Source organism: Columba livia, chromosome 16 (genome assembly GCF_036013475.1).
Source record: "Columba livia isolate bColLiv1 breed racing homer chromosome 16, bColLiv1.pat.W.v2, whole genome shotgun sequence".
In the NCBI taxonomy this organism is placed as follows: domain Eukaryota; kingdom Metazoa; phylum Chordata; class Aves; order Columbiformes; family Columbidae; genus Columba; species Columba livia.
In genome coordinates, this window is record NC_088617.1 from 166,820 (window position 1) to 184,902 (window position 18,083).

An 18,083-nucleotide genomic window follows, 5' to 3' on the forward strand; every position below is an offset into this window, starting at 1 on the left:
CATTCAGGTTTTATGGCTCCTTGGTTTGATTCCCAACAGCAACTATCTTATTATCTGTGGTCGAGACAGGTTAGCACCTGCCAAAACCAATTTCTAATAAATTAGCTCATGTCAGCTCTTGAGTAGCTGCTGTTTGAGCCTCAGCTCTGCCCGCACGCCACCGCGGCAGCTCTGCTGGCGCAGATGGCCCCGTCCCCGCAGCTGCGCCGGGGAGCGGGGCAGCCGGCAGGACAATCGGGGCAGTGTGTGAGCTGTGCCGGGGTGCACGGGGTGTTTGCACGGGGACCCACACCTGTGCTGAGCAGACGGTAAATGCGGGGGCTGCAGAGGAGGAGCGCACAGAGTCTCTGACTGCATCCGAACCTGGGAATCTCAGCAGCCACGTTGAGGAGAGGGGTCAGGAGGCCTGGCTCCCTGCGGGAGGCAGAGCCCACACCTTGCGCTGGGTCCCTGGGCAGCCCGAGAGAACTATTTGTGTCTGGCACTGGGAAGTGTGTCCTGTGTCCTCTGTCAGGAGGCGGCAGGTCTGTGGCTCAGACTTGACTGATGAGTAAAGTGGGGCCCCCCCAGCCATGCCAGATTCTTGCTGAACATCAGCCATTATTTTTACATAACATATTTCCAACCCAACACTTGAAGGAAGATCCTGGGTGCTCCTTTACCAAGCATTCGATGCCAAAACTGAAACCTAAATTAACACCACTGTGAAGATAAGAACCGCCCATGGGTTAAGAGCAAACTTTGAATCACTCAGCTCTAAAAATGCAGGTCCGCCTCCAGTTCTCCCTGCCCTTTGGCTGCTGGAGATTCACATGGGCTTCCTGCTCTCTGCACAGCCCCACAAGTGTCTGTGTGTGCCCCACTCGCACACAGCTCCAGGGACAGCACGGCACGGTGAGACCCACAAGCAACGGCTTTGCAGGCTGAGCTGCTGACATTGACCTTGGCCCAGACAAGCTGTTTGCAGGGCAGAGCACACAGATGGAACATTTCCTTGACACACACAGGCCTTATATTACACAGAGTCCAGCAGGTCACTGTAAGTGGTTTGAATCAATGAGGCATCTCACGAGAACCCGCGCAGGCCCCCAAACTGGGATGAAACCCGATCGCTGAGCTCAATGTGTTACAACAATTTTTCAACTGCATTGAAAACAAGGGGGCTACGGGGCCAGCAGTTGTTTCTCTTGAGGAAATAGCCAGAAAAGGATGAGGTTTACACAAGGCATGTTCAGGATCATCAAACTGGGATTTTAACAGAGCAAAACGAAAAGTAACAGCTGTGAACAGGGGGAAGCAGTAACGCCCCACGTCGGTCGGTTGACTGGCAGCGGTCAGAACGCGAGCGATGAGCGCGACACGTTTGCCGGTTACGGGGCTTTAGCCGAGCTGCCACCACGGAGCGCGATTCCCCGCAGACGCCACAGTCACGGCGCAGGGCGGAGCCTCGTCCGCAGGTGCGCTCCTGCACGCCCGCCGACCCCGTCACCGCGCGGCCCACCCTGGCGGCGGAGCGGAGCGGGGGGGCGGCGGCGAGGCAGGGCGGCGGAGCGGGGCGGTGGAGCGGAGCGGGGCGGGGCGGGGCGGGGCGGGGCGGCGGCCCGCGGGGGCTCGGGCGCGCGGGGACGCGCCTTTGCCCGCCTGCAGTACCACACCCACTTTTATTCTTTCTGTGACTCTAGCCTTCCTTTCCTATTTCTGGCAGTTTTGTTACTGCCTTCATTTTCATTTCCAGAGCATAATTTTTGTTACATTCTTGATTCTGTAGATTGATTTGGTGGCACACAAAATATGTTGATAATTTATTATTGTCAAACACTGTAAAGAATTTTTTTCTGAACATGGTGTCCGTGTCTCTGTGCTAATGACAATGTCCTACATCTGGGGATAGCTGTCATTATTAATAGTAATGTAAATGCAACGTTAATTCTTGCTCGTAGATTAAACCATGAAATGCTTTCAGAGCAGAACTGATACAATAAAATCAATTGGGTTCTTTGTTATTTGATGGCCCACAGAAGTGCAGAAACTTATCTTACGGCTTTACAGACCTGTGATAATTTCCTTCAACTTGTACTTCTGTAGCCCTGTCATTAAATTCATATCAAGTTCTTAAAACAAAAATGTTTAAAACAGATGTGGCTTTTAAAGTTACAATATGAATTTTACAACACTGAATTTTATGATGCTAAAAGAAATTTCAACCACCAAAGTCAGAGACAAGAATGGAAGCAGAAGGCAGCTCCAAGGTGGCAGGTTTCTGTAATTACCAAAAACTTAAGCTAACATAACGCATACATTATATGCCAACATTCTATACCAATTGTGTGTCAGTGTTCAGGAAGAAAATTATCCAAAACCCCACGAATTATCAGGACTGAGTAGCAAACAAACAAGAAAGAGAGAGAGAAAGCTTTAATGTCTTAGTTCCACTTCCAGCCATTATCATTGTCTTCTATGAATCTAATTTACAGGACCTAAATAGCTGGCTGCACAGTGACCCACACAGTGTCTTTCAAGCCATCCTAAGGCAAAGATTCATTCTAACAAAAATAATATCTTTGCTGATATTTTGCTAAGGGTCGAGTAGAGGCTTTCCAGTCTTGTGCTGGTCCTTGATTTACCGCTCTTCCTGCCATGCACTTCACAGTCTAAATTCCATAACTTCCTCATGCTTTTTATTCCCATAATATCAAGCAGCTAGAAAACGCAGCTCCGTCCGACAGCCACATTGTGACGACACTTTTGGCTTCAGCAGAGAAAACCTTTTCCTCTCCCAGCCATCCTGAGCTCCAGCTCCTCTTCATCAGCAGCCACGTTGCCTCACGGTTTCAGCAGCCCGGCTCTGGTCTCCCCCTTCCCTCGAGACTGATCTCAGCGCTGGCCAGGTAACTTTCCATATTAGCAGCTAATCTCTCTGCTCCCGTGTAGCTGGAGTCGGTCATCATTTCCATGACTTACTTGTTTCAATATCCATAAAAAGTTAGGAAGTCCTTGGCATCAAGTAGCTTTAAATGACGTCAGGGGTCAACCGTGTCTTTGTTCCCGTACCATAAATGCTCCCCAGTGCCGGTGCTCACCTCCCAGCGCTGCCTTGGTGTGAGCAAGGGGGTGAAACAGGTGTCCTTCCTTCTCGTTTAATTTGCTGCAGACATTACTATATCCATAGCAGTTCAGCTAAAAATAATATGGTCCCTTTTCTACCAGCCAACTGTAGGTGCCTGAGAAACTAAGTTAGGAAGGTAAGTCTGGTGCTTGCAGGGAAATCTAATAAATTACGGACTCCATCTCCAGCCTTACAATGTCAGCAAGTCTCAAAGCTCTCTCAAAACCTACATCATCTGTGCGAGGTCACAAAGGCAAAAGAGGGGGAAACAGATGTAGAAAATGATCTTTAAAAAACCCCAGTGATCTGCGTTGCCAGAAAGCAGAAGCTCCTTTGCTTAAGGGACGCACGCGCCTCAGGTTGACAGCTATCGGTCCTTTTTGCTCGGGTCTATTCAACTACATCTGGTTTAGAATTATTTTCTGAAAATTCCTCCCCCATTGGGGGCTGGAGCCAGATGACCTTTAAGGTCCCTTCCCACCCAAACCGTTCTGTGGTTGCTGTGCAAGACCTGCAAGTCGTGATGCTTTTACAAGTAAAGCACATCTACCTGCCAGCATCTAGGCTCCTCTGTCATCTAGACGTGTTCAGAGCAGAATTTTATATTTATTTGATTAATGCTAATGCTTGATTAGTGTACTGATGCTCTCATGAATGGTAGTAAGCCACCACACAGAAAGCATTATTTGAAACACAGAGACTGGCAAGAGAAAATGAACTAACGTGCCTCTTAACATTTTAATTGTTATAATTTATTGTAGCTGATTTGTGTGCAATTTGCATGCTAGAGGATAGCATTAATGTTATTTGAAAAGTTGGAAATCTCTCTGATATTAAGAGACTCATGCACATATACAAAGTCACTCATAGACTGACATTCTTAAATAGCTTCCAGACATTTACAAGTCTAGCTATTGCATGTAGCTTCAGAAAACGTATTTCTTCACTGGAAGTGTCACCGTCAGTTCCCATTCACACGCAGTTTGGACATGACGTGGGAGCGCCAGTGCTGCGGGCCGGGCAGCCCCGGGCTGTGGCACCACAGCTGCGCTGGCCGGCTGGCTGCCACCCGAGCAGCAACCCGCGGCAGCCGCGCAGCCCGAGGGACCGCACCCCGAACGCCAGAGCAGCTCCTCCCCCGGCCGCAGGAAGCAGAGCACGAGCCCTGCTTGTCAGCACTGACCCGCACGTTTCCGTCGGCAACAGAAACAGATGAGGCATCATCCACAAGTAACTCCAGCTGGGGGGGCCTCTGAGACAGCACTACGTTTCCTTTTGTGCTCAGGGAAAAAGGAACGCACCAAAGAACTGTGGGAATAAATTCCACCTGCTGTTTCAGGAATTGTTTGAGAGCTAATTAGGGCTTTTCTAGTCACAAGCCCACCATACAAGGAGGCAAACAGGAGGATGAGAGAGTCTGTGTAAGGTTTTCATCACACCAGGCAGCTGAAAGTGTTGCTGTTTAGTCCCTGACATCCTGACCTACCTGGGTGATGTCTCTGAAGCTTAAAAACACTATAAAAATAACAGTCTCACACACATTTCACCGAGAAGTTCTTGCCTCCTCCCTTCTGTTTAGTAAGGGCTGGATGATTGGTGATGTGGGAATGAGCACGGTGTCTGAATCTCTTGCGGCCCCTAATGTGACTCAGTCTTTACCTGTGTCTGACTAACTCGTGCACTTCAGAAACACTACTCCGCAAATACTCATTGGAGTCTCATGGAAGCTGAGTAGCTGTCTTCTCTACTTGGTTGTAAAAGGGGATAGTAATATGATTGACTATCGCAACATTGATCACAGACTCACAGAATGTTAGGGATTGGAAGGGACCTCGAAAGATCACCCAGGAACACCCAGATGAGGTTACACAGGATCGATGCAAAGGTGAAGTAATTGATTTTGAGAAGCATTCGGATATGATGGTGATACCACCACGGAAATGTAGACAAGTCAATTAACTTTCGTATTCCGGCAGCATTTGAATAATGTGCAGTACAAAACATCTGGGACCACATATTAAAAGGGGATATTAAAATCCTGAATAACCAGTAAGCGTCCAGTGAATGAAGCAGTACAGAATAAGGCAATTATTATTTAACTGAATCAAGCATAGGAAGAGAAAAAAAGGCTGCATTATAGTTACAATATTAATGCTTGGCTAGCCTAATTTTTGAGTGCTTGAATTAACAATTTCAGCATATTTTGTGAAATGTAATAAAAGGAAGTTTTGTGCATACCGTAATGATTTCAGTGAAAGTTCACGTCGGTATTACTAGATAGTATATAGCGTCCCTTGCACTTTATGTTACATTATAACTGGGTCTTGCTCATGACAGAAAGCAGAGACACGTGTGAAATACACAGACAGGCCTCCGTTCCTTGCACCAGCTGAGGCACTGAGGAATACCTTGGACCTCAGCTCTGCTTCCAAGTTCCTGTCAAGCAGCTTTCCAGCTCGCTGCAGCTCCGATGGTAAGTGCGCTCATGGAGAACGCCAGTAGGAAAACTTGATTTCACGTGAAACTAATCTGGTTTCACATTCTGTCACAGCCTCCAAACCAAGTACCGCCCTGCTGAAAGACTTGCGTACCTGTGACCCGCTCTTTTTTTGCCCTGAAAACTGAGCAAAGACAGGATCAGATGGTTTAGGCACACCAACGAGTTGATTATGACAACTTAAGACAAGCTTAACCTCTGGATTTGGGCCTTGTAGTGCTCCGCAGCTGAGTGACAACCAGAGTAGACGCTCTCTCACACATAAAACCTGGGAAACATTTTTGCAATTTCCTGAGAAATGAAACATCAGGGCTGTAAACTGAGTCTTCCCCAGATCTTCCCCAACATGGAGTTAGCATCTCTAACGCACAAACAGTCCAAAGTGTCTGCACAAAGACTCTCAAAATGTGCTTTGGGATGTGGCCCTCCAAAGAGAGCCCCACCAGCTGTTGAAATGGCCCTGACTTTCACTATGGCCATGCAAAAATGAAGTCACAATGGCAGAAACGTCGTTCTTCCTGCCCCACATGTCCATGAAGATGGCCGTTGACACCTGTACAGCCCCTTTCACACGAGCAGGTCAGCAGGTACAGAAGATGGTGACCGAAGCTGTCATTTGCTGGTGCCCACACAGCAGCACCGGCAAATAGTCTTGTAATTTATTCCTGGCTCTGGTAGAAGAAGCATCTCCCTGGTGCGACGTCCCTTCTCCTGGGTCCACGGCACGGCGCTGGGGACCAGCGCAGCGCAGGCACCGCTGGGGGCTTTCACGCACGGGACCGCTCCGCCGGGCCAGGGCTGGAGCGCTCCCACGGAGAAGAGAGATTTTCCGCTCGATTTCACTCACTGTGGGGTGTGCAGACAAGAATCCATCAGTGGAGCCAAAAGAGCAGTTTGGATCTGAAGAACATCTTTGTAAAAACACTATCGTGGAGTATTTACTCCCTCTCACATTGATTTCCATGTAAAAATGCATGCATGGTACAAGTAAGTATTTAATAACAGTTAAATTACCAAGATCAAAACCTACATGTGTGAGTTCTTTCAGCTCTACACCTTCATCACACATTATTCCATAGGTCAAATTAGAATCTCAGCGATATTCATGGTACCTCCCTGCCTTAATGAGTTTTAACAGGTGAATTTAGCAAACTTGGATATGTAGAACTAAATCCTCAGTTTGCTGATTCTCTGTTGTTTGGGTTCTTTCAAGCTAACAGAAGTAAAAATCAGTAAAACCTTATTTTTGGCACTGGAGGCAGTGGATCTGACTGAATACAGAACAACAACAGGTCATCTGAAACAGTTCCATTATTACATGGTCATTTTGAATGCTGAACTTCACTTTAAGCCAAAGAACATGCTAAAGAAAATAAAGCTTGAATATATTGTTCCCACATTTGCAAACCACTAACACAAGAATATTTTTGAGCATCTTAAATATTCACCATTTTTGGCTGTAACTTTATCTCAGTCACCATCTCCAATGCCAAGTTTATTTTTAAAGAGCAGTCTAGTTCCTGCTCCTTCAGGTTTATGCAGACAGCTGTTTTGTTTTGCTCGTCCCATGCTATGAAAATCTGACATTCGCTATTTAATTCTAGCACCTAACTGGCTCTCTTGAGACAACAGAGGAGCCTCCAACAAACATGAACCCATCAAGATCCCCAAGTAGGATAAAAAGCCCCAAAGCGAAGGCTAAAGCAAAACAGCAGGCCGGGAAGCTCAAAGGCTTGTAGTGTAGATTTCTTTGGCACAGCAAACACTGGGTTAGTCCGGTCTGTGCTCCGATTTAAATGGAATTATCCTGAGGTAAAAACGAAGGAATGCAGTGGTGAATCAGGCTCGTTGTCTAGATTTAGTACAAAGCTGAGATGAAGGCACAGAGCTATGTGCGATGCAAGGTGCAAATGAACAACACGCGTGAGCAAGGCTTGATCTGTTCCTCATGGTGCTCACTAAACTGTATGTTGGGTATTTGTCTGCACAGCTCCTTGGGCCACGCAAAATCATCTGTTTTGTAACAAAAAGATTCGGCAGCTACGTCAAGATCTTAAAAAGCAATTGGAGACAAATGGTACAATAAGGCTCCACCATTTCTCTGACAAAAATTGGAAGAAGCCACTTCTAATTGGGAAGTATTTAAGGCTGCAAGCTCATGTTTGTCAAAATGTATTTGGGAGCAATTTGCTGTCCTTGCATCTAATCCTTTCTTGTGGCCGCCCAATGACTGCATTTCATTATTTTACCCCTTGTGAAGGTTTAAGGGCTGAAACTGCTGCTGCCCCTTCCCTCCTTGTTCCCAAAGCAGTAGCTGTTTCCCTGCCCTGAAAGCGAGGATTCGGCTTATCCGCTGCACAGACTGCGAAGCTTCAGATGGGGAGAAAGCAGCCCAGGGGAGAGGGCAAGGTCAGTCACCCACCAAACCCTTAATGCGGGTTTCAGCAACTATTGCTCCACTGTATTTTATATCGTTCAGGAAAACTGACGGCAGGTGACTTAGTCTGGCTTCAGGCTGGTTTAGACGCTGCACTGTGTGCACCAGCTATCAGCACAAGTGAGGGGGTCATCAGACCTTCTGGGTGTCCTGAAATGGGACAGTTCACACTCACAGTAACAAGGTTTGTCAATTAGACTCACTTTTTGTGAAATGCTGTGCACATTGAGTGTTTTTTAAGAGGCGCCCATAAGACGGACAGAGATAAGCAGAGAGGAGCCCGCTGGAATATGCAGAGCTTTCGCCCAAGTGCTGCAGCGCTTTGCAGTTCTCTTTAAAGCAACAGCCCTGATGGTTTGCTACCAGATAACGAGATATGACTCCATCTGACATATACGAAGTATACCAAACATCACAGTTTTAAGGACAATCTAAACCCTTAAAAGCTCAAAGAGCACATCCTGATTGTTTTAAGCATAAACTCACCTTATCTTGGAGCAGTAAGGGAACCTCCCTGTAATGCTGGAGCTGTGGGATTAGCAGCACTGTCAGATTTGCAGGGACTACACTATGACCCGGGTGTACACGAGACTCCCAGAGAAGCAAGTGACACTTCTTGAAGCAGCTTCCTGCCTTAACAGGATACCTCTTCTGGAGATTCTCATGTCTCACTATGATCTGACTGAATTTTAAACAGCAGCTTAGTTGAAAAGGAGCTTCTCACTGTGTTTCACAATACCTGGCACTGGCTGCTCCAACAGGGAGCACAATCGCCCTAAGAAAAACACCAGCTCAGCCATAATTTCCTGTCTCTGTTTCTGCTTTTCGGGGTTGTGCATACCATTACCTAGAGCTTAGCAGTGTTGTGAAAGACACTAACCAAGTGTAATGACTTGGGGAATTCAGCTCACTTTAGAGTTTCCAGAATTTTTTCTCCCCCAAGAAGCTCTTCCAGCTCTTTTATAGGCACCAGAAGGAAAAACAGTTTGGCCAGACAGCAGCAGCATGAGCTGCGTTTGGATTCACGCTGTCAAATGCAGAGGGCGTTTGCTGGGCAACTCGTAAAGTGTGCGTGCCACCAGATTTCATCAGGTAAACTCACGCCCTATTTTGCAGGAGGTATATTCCCCAACAGGGCTGGGCACACCTCCAGAGAAAAGTCATCACTGCTGTGGAGCAAAACGGAAAGGCCAAATGCTTTAAGGCTGGAAACGTCCCCACACGGCTCCTGTGCTGCTTGGTGACCATATTTGCTCAGCTAAACTAGCAATTCTGTAAAAATAACCACATAGAAGCTGACAGCTATTGAATGGGGGAAAGATCAGCGTTGTAATAATACTCAAAGAGCACGAGAATACCTCTTTTTGTAATAACAACAATAAATGCCAAAGGTGATGATGATCAACACCAATAAGGAGCAAAGTATGCTGCTTTTTAAAATGAAAACATCCGCTCTGTTTTGTTTTTTTCCTGAACACTGTGAAAATACTTCGTTTTGCCTCAGGAGGTAGAAAAGGTTTCACTTCTCTAGTAATGCCGTCGTTTCTTTTCTGACCCCTTGGCTCATTTAACTGGGCTCCTTTTAAAGCCAGCATCCAGGCAAACGGCACGCACAATTAGCCGGCTGTGTTCCCTGCCCAGAGCGCGCCGGTCGGTACCCGCCAGTGCCAGCAGCGCCAGGCGCGGCACGTGGTGCAGCTCCGAAAAGCAAACAAGGTCTTGTCCATAAAACACGGAACACATTCAGGGTTCTATCAGGGTCTTTCAGCAGTTTCTCATGCATGACCAGAGGTGTGGATTTTATGTGCAACTCATAAAGAAAGCTCTCCAATTTGCACACCACGAGCACTAGCAGGTGATGGCTCAGGGTAGCAGAGGAGCTGAAAAAACTTTGGCAAAGGCATTAAACTACGTCTGCATGTAAAGAATACTCTTTTCCATTTAGTGCAGGCATCAGTTGCCATGTGATGGCATAAGGAGCTAAGCGGTAAGCTTGAAACACAGTTGGGAATCACTGATTCATATCCCAGCAGGGCAGGGTCAGCTCCTTTGGGAGGTGAAATTTTAGAAATCTACTTCTAAGTGCATTCTAGTGTGCATGAAATGCCCTGGCAGGGTGCGCCCTTCACTTCTGGCGCAAACGCAGCACCATGTACAGCCACCACAGTTAATGGTGCCCAGGCTGTGTGGCTGCTGTCACAAAATCCTGGGTGGGTTTTGCAGAAGGGTGCGTGTAAATGATCTCCAGGCAACTCTGCAGCCACTGGAGAAGCACTTGTAGTAGCAGAGCTGCATTATGCTCTATTTCTGCCTTTGCTGGAAGTTATCAGTCACAACAGGCTCTGCAGCAACGAGACACACTGAGATTTATCCAGACCTGGTGAACAGAGAGACTGTTTCCTGACCGCAGTAATCTAGTGTATCATTATCGTACCATTGTTTCCTTCAAGTCACTCTTACCTGAAATAGCTGTCCTGCCTTCAGATCATGTCCTTCCAAAATCCAGATGAGACTCCCACACGTGATAAAGCATTATGAGGAGCCGTCAGACATCATCAGCCTCAAGGGGCTTCTGTTTCCATCAGTTGCCTTTGCTTGTCCCCTGGGTCAGCTGTGGCTCTGCCACCGGAGACTTACCCACTCATTCAAGGGTACGATGCCGAGTCCCTTGCTGTTAAAAAAAAGAGTGTATTTTGGTGAGGGGGACTTTTGCACTTCATGTGAAAAACAGAACACAGCAAGCACTCATGAAATCCGTGATGAAGAAAGACGCTGACATTCACACCCTGATTGTGACAGACCCAAAGCCAAGACCCAGACGTGGTTCCCAGCAGTTCCGTACTGGTCAAGCACTCACATCGCAGCTCCACACGGCCTCACAACCAGCTCTGCAAAACACACCCAGCACCTGCCGTTTTCAAAGAGCCACCGGCAAAGGGCGAGCTGGGACTGTTTGAGGGACGGAGGCATCCCAGGATACCACATCACCTCTTGCCATCAACATTTCTTCATTGTGGACACTTTGTAGGTCACCTGCAAACTTGCAGGTTCAAAATGTAAAGATTTCCCAGCTCTGCAAAATGAAGAAATCACGATTCTTTGTATTTCTTAGTATTTGGTTATTTCAGAGACTCACTCCCAAGCTTTCCTCCACAGGCAGGAGAACCCGTGTGTTGCTGTGTAAGGTACGTGGAAATGCTGACGAACTCTTCAGCTCCAGAAGCCGGAGATTTAAGAAGAACAGCCGGTACCGTGAGACTCCCAACAGTCATAAGACTTTGATGCTTTGAATGACGGAGTTTCCACTTCCACTGGAGGCCACTCCACAGCAAGTCCCTGTACACTCATGTTGCTGTTACTCAGCAGTTTTGTATTTTCACTACAAAACCGCTCCTTTCCTTTCATTCTTGACTCCCCATACACAGGAATGCCAAAGTATGGAGGTTTCTCCATTCTCCATAACACTTAGGGATATGAGATTAATACATTTATGTGGTCCGCTTAGGGTTATCACATGATTGTCTTCAGGAAATGAAAGGGGTCAGAGATTTTACACATTTTTAAGCATATATCAATAACTTTTTCTAAAAAAAACCCTCTCCAATCTTCCTGTTTAACAAAGAAGATATTGTTTGGAAGACAGAAAATAAATTAATTTTCTACTTTGACCTCATTAAAATTGGATTTAAATTCCAACCCAAAAGAATTTTAGAACAACATTAGTCTCTTGCCCTTGAATCTCCATCTATTGAAGCTGTCCATGAACTTCCCTGCCAGAAGGCGTATTCTGACTGGCCTGCGAGCGAGCAGACAGCCTGTCCCCAGAAGCTCACACATGAGGGCCATTTCCTTATTCATTTCTCCTCCGTAAAGAGGGTGTTTCCAACCATATCATTTTTAATCAAAGCGCTCTTGACTCAGACACAATTGTTCACATTGATGGACAGGTGGGGATTTGATCCCAACCCAAGAAAACAAGAAAGCAGAAAGGGCAGCGCCTCTCTTATCTGCAATGAATGAACGAGATTAGCCAGAACCTGTTTTCTTCTCACCATGCAACAAACCCACTGTGTGCTCCCAGCACAGCCGTAGATTCCCATCTTGTAGCTTTTAATACAAGACATATACAGCCCGAGGGAACAAATTACTCTTCTGTATCCAGCATGCTTCAGTGCCTTCAGAGGACTGTGCTCGAGAAACACAGTTACTTTGCTTGGCAGGAAAAGCCTTCGAAAACAAAGGAGGGGGCTCTCTGTGATGAAAGGCGAGTTCATCCCAAAAGCAACAAAAGTGAGCAGTTTGGGAAGCTGGACATGCTTTGGTGGAAAATTGTCAAGACACAAGTTTACTTTCTGAGCGGCAGTCCGCACCGAATTGTTCTTCTGTGTGGCCCCGAAGCGTGGCTGCCTTTTAAAGCAAACGCCTCCGAAATCACCAGGACTCGGTCTCGGCTCTCCCGCTGGGAGCCTGCAGCGGAGCGGGCAGGACGGGGGACCCTCCTCGCCCTCTCCCCGTTCCGTGCCTGCTGGCAAGTCTCAGCTCTCCAGCACAGGCACCGTTTTCTCATGCAGCAGTGCAGCAAAAAGGGATCCCAAATGCTACTTCAATGAAAATACCCCCGAGAGATGAAAACCGTGTGGGTGTCTACAGACAGGACGGAGCGGGCTCGCGGTCCAGCGCGGCCCTGCGGCTGTGCCCCCACCGGCACGCGTCAGAGCGGTGTCGTCCCCACCCTCCACATAGCGACGCTGAGAATCATGAGATTTTAAAAGTTGCAGTGTTTGACAGATCTTATTTGTTTCATTCAGCATGAGTGGGTTTTAAGCCTACGAAAGCAATAAAAACTAGAAACCTACTGTATCACTTTTTTTTTTAAAAAAAAAAGACATTTTTGTGTAATTGTCTTTACAAACAGTAAATTTCTTGTTACGTAGCTAGGAAACAGGTATCTTTTTATATCAAATATTTGACAAATCGCATCAAATGTTTCATATGGATTTCCTTTTCCCCATGCTTTGCTACATGAAGATTTCTAAAGGAATACAAATGCCAAATACAGAAGAGGTTTTTGTTTCTCCTCCTGCATTACTTCACACTAATTCACCTATAGCGCCTTTCTTTTGCATAAGTACTCTTCATAAGAACCTTTTTCAACAACAATCCAATTACAAAAACTGCCATTTATTTTTTGTTTTCCAGAAATGCCATCAAATATAATATAATTCTATTTCCATTTTAAATAGATCAAATGAAAAATTAAAAATATTGCTGCTTTATACCGCATCTATTCAGAACACCATTTCAGGTTGCGATAACTGAGCACTTGTTTTCTACCTCTGCCGGAGGGGCAGCAGCGGTTCCAATTCCTTACTTAACTTTTTCCCTCTCTTGTGAGAGGCACGAAAAGAGGAAGAAAAATGAAAACATCGCGATGTTACTTTGCTTAGGGGATCTAAATTGGGTTTGTTTACACCCTTTCTCTCTTGAAAACATTTAATTTGAATGCCATTTTCACATACAGTTTCGTTTTTTTAATAGAATTGAGATCTTCCAAAGCATTTGAAGTCCAACATTCACGTCCAAACGACAGTCTTCCCCTCTCTAAGAGCGTCCCCTCGTCCTCGCGGCCCCTCCCGAGCAGTTACAGGGGCTGGGGAGCAAAGCGGGCTCGTTTGCCAGTTCACAGGAACAAAGCGTAACTTCCGGAAGGAGGCCTGGGGTGAAGCATCCTGCCGTCTTCGTGCACAGAGGCTCGTGTGCTTGTTTGCCGATCTAAGCATGCGAAAATATATCCAGATATTTAATGTAATTTTAGCGCATATACAATTGCATGGGTAATGACGGTAATTGTGGTTGTTCGTTTGTGGCTATACTTCTCTAAGTGCAATGTTTTTCGGTCTGTTCTGAAAATCTGAACTCACACACAGACAAATTCTACCGAGTATCTTCCCTACTTACAATTGTCATAACAACAAAGAAAAAACATATGCAAGAGTTTACATACATACAGTGTCTACTAACACAGACTCAAAAAAACCCACTTGCAAAAACAGCGTATGTGCTCCCTGCAGTGAATTTGATTTTGCCTGGTCTGTAACTAAACTCCCTTGATACACCGGTTTTATAACGCTGTGGTGTAGTGGTAAATCTGGGCCATACTGATGATCTAAATCAACATAACCAGCATGTTTTTCATTTCAGAAGGAAAAAAAGCTGTTTGCGAGAGAAAGTTTGCCAGTTTCAGCACTTCCTGGCCGCCAAGAACATTTGCTGAAAATCAATGGTCTGTCCAAAACCTAATGTGAGCAGGAATCATAGGCAGCTGTTGAGAATCTATACGGCTTCCTAGGTGAAGTTTCTAAGCCCTTTCAGTGCTTTAGAATAATAAAAATGATTAATGGTCTCGAACACTGTGAACCGAGTGTTTTGAAGTGTAACCTGCTACTTGTAATGCACTCGGTATTTCTGATCTGTATTGTACTGCCACACAGGGCCTCTGGAAGTTAATGTTAAAATGTGCCACATTTGAAATGAATGAAGAAAGGTTTGCAAAGTCTTCCGTTTTCTCTCCAACCAAGACATTATTTTCTATCAGTTTCTATCAGTTAGTAAAGGCAAGAAAATAAGTGACTGTATACACTTATAAATATATATCATTTTCTAGAAACATATATTCCAAGAGAACAATGACGACACTACACAATATTTTATCAATAAAATGATCCATCTCGTTCAGTGCATGAGTTTGCTCTAAAGGGATCTTAACTTGTTTTGGAGAAATGTAAAATTGTTGGTTTTCCAGAGACTTGTGCAGCAGAAAGAGGCTCAAAAGCTGCATGGAACCGTTTCTTCCACCTGGGCTTTCCCTTATTCCTGCCTCCTTCGGCTGGAGCCCTGGACATAAGCACAGCCCTTGGAGCCAGTTTGATCTGTGTCAAGAGTCAGTAGATTCACCTAAACAATAAAATTCAGTGAGAGACAGGCAAACGCTGGTGACCAGCAGATAGCAGGTACCTGCAGGGTACAATCACACAGGACACCAGGGACACTTCCCTGGTTTACAGCAAGCCCATCTCCAGCTGTCGCACACCCGATCCCTGGGTCTGCTCGCACCGAGGCTGTAGTTGCACAGCCACCTTCTGCAGAAAAACTGGCCTCGAGCCCGTGCTGTCAGCTGGCTCCCCCTTCACCCTGACTTGTCTGCTCATGCCCTGTATCAAATGCAAGCAAGCAAACAAACAGACAGATTTGGACTTCACCTATTTTCAGATATTGGAATGTATGAATGTACCTGAATGTGCCAAAAGGTCTGAATTGCCCTGACTAGCCCCACCTGGGACCCCCACCCATGGCCCAGGAGCTCTGCTCAAGCTCAGCCCCAGGGTACCTACCCCCTGCCCGAACTGTGGGTGCTTGTGTCTCCAGCCTTGACTCCTGGGTGCAGGATCTTGGCCCTGTGCTGTGAGTGCCTTGTCTCTGGTCTTCTCTTTGCCCCTTCCTGCTTTTGCACCTGACTGGGCTCCCTGGTTGGACCTTGGGCTTGGTTCACCGTTCCCTGTGTCTGGGGCTCTCAACGGGCCTCATTGACAGCAACCATCACCACCTGGGCTGGGGTCACACTTGGTTCCTGGCTTACCTTCCCTTAGAAATCTGTTGGTACTTGCTGTTCCCTGAAAAGCGTGCGTTTTTTAAGTGAAAACTTGTTGGGAGTGGAAAAAGAGCAACAAAATACAATGGAACAGGAGGCAGCTTGACCACTGGATCGGATCTCCACTGCTGCTTCAGCACCCCTGCTGCCTGAACTTCCCTGACTGCTTGTTGGGTGTAACAGAAGCTCAGGAAGGCACTACAAGGAACAGTCAGTTAACATTTCTAGAGAGGTAATACGCTAAGTTCTTTTATGAAGTTTCGTACTCCAAATTTACAGGCCTTCTATGCAATAGTATTTTGGGGACAGCATATTGTATTCATTAGATATTTCAAATGGTATAAACAAGGCAGCAGAAGTACTCGAATTGCTGCAAGCCAGATGGAGATCTTATCAACTGCCTCCCACAATTTGGAATAAAGTCGTTTTGAAAGCCCCAAGCTACTCAGCTTATAGAAGAGCAGATGACTGACTCTCCTGGGTCAGTGCTAAGCTGTGCCATGTAGAGCAGACGTGTGCCCGTCTCTGCTCTGCTAAGGATGGACACAAAGTGCAGACCCCGCCTGGGCACTCGCTGCACTGGTGCACGGTAGTGGAAGGTGCATGTAGGCTTAAACAAAAACAAAGTAAGAATTAGATCATGAGAGCATAAGGGAACATTTTAGTCTAATTATCATCCTGAGCACAGAAAGAAAAGGAAACATTTCACCAGAGTCAGATTTTTTAAGAGAATTATTGTAGGTAAATTGATCTGCAGAGGATTGCTCCCAAAGCTATAAATCATATTGATTTACTTACTTTACGCTTCTAAAAGGTAACCGATGAGTTATCGGAAGGGTGCACAGAGCCCTCACTCTCACAGATTGAGGATGTGGCTTATTCCTGTCTGTCACATTGATTAGCAAGATGCAAATTATCTCTCTGTTATAATAAGCAGAAATGGAATTATTACATTTCTTCTTGACAAAAAAAGGAGAATAGAGTATTTGTGATTTCCTGGCACTACCTGACTAGATCTGAGTTTCTTAAATTTCACTGCGTTTGCATGGCAGTTAGGAAAGAGCACTTATTCTTTTGATTTGAGGTGGATCTGTACAGCTGGTAGCCCCATGCATTCATAAAATGCAGTACAGGCTGCACTCTGGACGCATGTGTCCCTTGGTACTTTCCAGTTCTTCAGCATGTAACATTCTGCCCTTCCATTAGTTTGTAAAAAGTCCAATGAATACTAATGATGGAAAAACAGTAAAATGCTCTTCTGCATCTATTGTGTTCTCTGTTGTAAAATATTTAACAGCCATGTTTTGGACAATTTTTAAAAAATATTATGTTAAATTTTCTAATTAAAGTTTTGAGGCAGCCAGATCAGCTCATCTGAGCAGAGCAATTCCTGTGGCAGAATTGACTCATGGTCATTCTACCTGACAGCATTCCCTTTGTGGGAATGTAACTCTTACTGTGAAAATGTTGTACTAAGCAAACCTTAGTTCCGCTCATAAATCAGTTCGATGAAAGGTTTGAAAGCCTGTTTCTACGGTGTAGTTAAATTACACTGAAATACAGCTGAATTTGTCCCTCGTTTTTCCATCAAGTATAAAGTGACTTAAAGAAAAGTTCGCTACAGACAGAGTACAGTTTAGAAAACCAGATGAGATTTCTTGAATGAAAGTAGATACAATTTAGGTAAACATTGTCCAAGTTTAAAATAATACACTGAAGCATTTGTCTTTGATTATCAGTTTTAATGTACATAATAATGAGACTTGATTCCCATGGGGATAGACATTAAGAAAAGTTCCAGAGTGATTGCATTCAGATTCCTAAAATCTGACTGCTCTTTGCAGTCGGAATCTGTGGTGAAGTTGGAAGAAGGATGGCTTGCGATTCACGTGTGAACGAACCTTCCACACACTGGTCGGTGCTACAGGATCAATGAAATGGGAGGCTTCTGGAGGACTCGTCGGCCGCCCTGTCCCAGCGGCGCTGCGGGCTGCTGGTGCAGCAACAGCTGGGGACTCGGACGCTCTTGCGGCAGAAGTCAACCGGTGCCTAATTTGGCGCTCACCCAAAGTTCAGCTGTTTTTGGCTTCCGGTAACATCTACCTGGAGGCAGATGCAACATTATATGTGTCAGAAGCAACTTCAGCGATGGCCCTGAATTATGTTTTGCCTCATGCATGCTGCTCTAGTCATGAAGAAACAGAGCCAAAAGTTACAATTTATGAGTAGGTTTACCAGTCTATGGAACTCGTAAGTCTCCCTCGACTGAGGAGGAAGCTGATATCTACAAAATACTTCACCTACAGTGTAAAAGAAGTAAAAGAAAAAAAGATCTAGTGAGCCATAAGAAAACAACTGCACAAATACCTTCCATTTTCCTCCATATCCACATGAA

General features: G+C 45.7%; 1 long non-coding RNA gene across 1 annotated transcript; it reads right to left on the reverse strand.

Annotated features, from left to right (window-relative positions):
• Positions 1-1,778: 1,778 nt before the first annotated feature.
• Positions 1,779-11,572, reverse strand: LOC135575544 (uncharacterized). Its single transcript, XR_010466507.1, has 3 exons — positions 11,177-11,572; positions 10,501-10,711; positions 1,779-6,449 (listed from the first exon to the last, which is right to left on the reverse strand). It is a non-coding gene; the product is annotated as an uncharacterized LOC135575544 (long non-coding RNA).
• Positions 11,573-18,083: the final 6,511 nt, after the last annotated feature.